Source organism: Anneissia japonica, unplaced genomic scaffold (genome assembly GCF_011630105.1).
Source record: "Anneissia japonica isolate Jap-2015-1 unplaced genomic scaffold, ASM1163010v1 scaffold288012_len1326614_cov192, whole genome shotgun sequence".
Classification (NCBI taxonomy): Eukaryota; Metazoa; Echinodermata; class Crinoidea; order Comatulida; family Comatulidae; genus Anneissia; species Anneissia japonica.
Genome location: NW_022756612.1, coordinates 373,526 through 377,035, shown reverse-complemented (window position 1 = coordinate 377,035; position 3,510 = coordinate 373,526).

The following is a 3,510-nucleotide window of genomic DNA, read 5'->3' as shown; positions in this document are numbered from 1 at the left end:
TCCAGGATGTGCCCGGGGTGCCTGAGTACCCCTTTAGAGGTTGGAAAAAATAAAGTACCCCTTTTTAAGTGTTAAAAAATAACTGACAAAAATGTTAATATATAAAGTGTCATTTTCGGGCATTTAGAAGCCCCAGTTCTTAAAATTTACTCATCTCAGCCTCAAGGTGGATATAATAATTTTCGTAGATTGTATGTAAGTGCCATTTACGGCATCTGAAAGTCTAAAATTCTTACAATTGTCTTACCTCAGTCTCAACCATGTTGGGTTGAGATGGATAGTAGCTTTCATAAATTTGAAGTATCCAAGTGCCGTTTTCGGGCATCTGTAAACTCTCAAATTCTTAAAATTTATACACCTGCGCCCATTAAAACCATGGTGTAGTTCAGGTGTTGTAGTTTCTGTAAGTATTTAAGTGCTGTTTTCGGGCATCTATACAAGTCTCAATTTTTTTTTCAAAACACCTGAGCTCCAACCATGGTGGAGCTCAGGTGGATGTGGTAGTTATAGTTGTAAGTATACAAGTGCGACGTTAGGGCAACTATATAATTAATTAGTCTTTTTTTTAACTCAATTTGTCAAAAATATTACTATTCAAAATTATAATGTATTAAATTTTATTCTGCTGTTGCTTCATTTTTGTACTCTCTTCCTTTGTATTTTGTTAAAGGGTAAACCGAGACAAGCTCGACTTCTAGGTTGTTCCTCATGAAATGCCTTGTTTTATAATGTATACTTTGGCCATGATGAAATAAATGTTTTGATGACTTAATTTGATTTGAATAAAAAGAATTAATGGGTATTTTAAGTTCCATTTCCGGGCATCTAGAAGTAGGCCTATACTGTGGCGCTGACGTAGTGTGGACTCACACTTTGATCAGCACCCGCGGCGCCTTCTTTAAATCTTGGATACTTCACTGGATTATGACTATTTTGAATAAAGAATGTACTGTATATTACAATTATTGTTAGGCCTACATATTATTTATGATATGTCTTTGCAATTTTCACTTTATCTGTAAATGTTTGTCCACAATCCCTCAAACAGTCCCGGAAAACATTCAGAATGCGCTACCTCACAGGATGCCCCTGGACCCCATTGGGACCCTTGGTGGCCCCCAGCCGTAGCAAGGGAACACCCCTCCCAAACTCACCCCCGCTGGTGTTACATACCTTGCAAGACGCACACCCCCACCCCCTTCCTCCTTGAAAAATCGTCAGTGCAGGAAAGGCAGAAAGAACATCATATAGCCTATTTTATTATTATTATTATTACCGTAATTTAGACCTATGGTGTCTTCGTCGTGGTTACGTGGCCACAAATCCCACTTGGGGACCACTCTGCCACGGGATTGCAACGTGTAAGACTGAACGTGGACGTGAGGATATTTACACATTTTTTTATATTTGTTTATATCATTATTTTTTTTATAAATTAATTTATAAAAACGACCTTCAAGAAAATTCACCAAACATTTAAAAAATAAGAAAGTTGAAATAAACCAATAAAACTAACTTTGGTTTGGTTTTCAATTGAAAAACAATATATTTTGGTGTAATAACGTTAGTAACATCGACTTGAGGCCTCGGATTGGCTACCCCGCCACCACTCACTATAGGCTTGGTGTTTGTCAATAAATTGCCAGCCCACCTCCATCCCCAAAAATCCAAAAAACCAACCAAATCAAGTATCTGTTTTATTCTTAAACATTGTTTCCTATAGATACTTGTTATTTTGTTTGATTATATAATATAAGTATCTATAGGTAACAAATGTCTATAGACTTATTCCTTTGTTTGATTATATTTTACTCGGGTAAAATGGGTGTTTCTTCCAACCACATAACCTGCAGGTAAGCTGTTCCAATTCGTGATGGTTTTTGGAATGGAGAACTTTCTAATAATTGGAATGGAGAACTTTCTAATAATTGCATTCTTGATTTTAACTTCTAAAACTAGGTCTAGGCGTAGATTTAAAAAAGAAGGAAAGAAGAGGGCACAATACGATTAAAATAAAATTTTAAAGCAGGAAGTAATAAAAATACTCAAGCAATAAAACAAAAGAAAATACGGAGTAATAGGCCCAATTACTTTTATTAAACAATAAAAATGTTTGTATAGAATGGTTGACCATCACTGGTATACTGACCCCCGTTTAGAGCAGCTAGCTCGCAGTCAGCTAAACGGTGGGAAATGCAAGTTTCAAAAGCTGTTGGTCCTGTGTGGAAAATGGTCCATGTGCATGTTAAAGAACGCAGTGCACACTTCGGAAAAGAGTAATTGTCCCGGTGTATTTTCGTAATTCACCACCACTTGAAATTAAGTCTCAAGATTTTCGTGGGTTATCATTGTGTATCACTGAAGAAATCCAATCCAATCTGATCAATTCTCATAAACTCTGAATTGAAGGTGAAATAAAATTAAGAAATTGTTTATAAGAATAGTCCTTGTTTGTTTCTCGTTGTGTAAAATGACAGTGTTTAGGCCTACACTACGATGAGTTTCAGGGGATAATTACCCCCTTCACTGACCACCATGAAGTCGCGTCGGTGCATTTGCCTTGAAGGTCACACACACGACAGCAGTATTTATTACAACTAAAACTCGCACATTTTAAGAATTAAACTTATTTTATCACCATTCATTAGTGTAAAACACCAACATGCTGAAACACACTCATACTGCCTTCCAGTACACTGTAAATAAGATGAATTTTCTAAAAAAAATATAAGCTATTTAAACAAATTCAAATCTGGCCAACTTTCGATAAATTTGAACAAACAAATGGCAGCAAGTATCAGATGACCTCTTATCAGCCACAATGAAGATCAGGTGTGTGAAACCTATTTTTCCGATAATCAATATATAATTTGGCATTAGGCCTACTTTAGGTTTAATATAGATCTGAATTGTAAACAATCTAATCACGATTTGACAGATTATCAATAATCATTAGAGAATCCTGGATAAGTTTTGATCTCTGTGCTCACTGAGGAGGTCTGCAACACAAGTTAGCTTTCTATAATAGTACATACAATGATATGACTATGAGGCCACTTCACCACAAACCTCTCCCTATCATAAAGCTATACTGCAAGACAAGAGAGGCAACACTTCCCCATGCTACTAAACAGTGTGTATTTTAAATAGCCTAACCATCCAAACCTAAAGACCACGACGAAGAATGTAGGCCCATATTTCAAATACTGGATAGGTTGTTTTCAATTATTTAACATAATTATGACTTGGAGTAAATTAAGTTTGAGAAAACCATCTTTACTTTACACAAATTGTATGCTATTTACATGGAATAACATTTTAAAACTGCAGTCAGTGGCGAGTGAGTGAGGGTAGAAAGATTGCCAGATATAGTACCGATATTATAAAGTGAAAAGTAATGCAAGCATCAGGCTTACAGGTAGCAAGCATGATTAGGCTGAGTGAATAAACAGCGTGAACAAAGAGTGAACAAGAAAGTCAAAAAAATAATACAATATATATATATATATA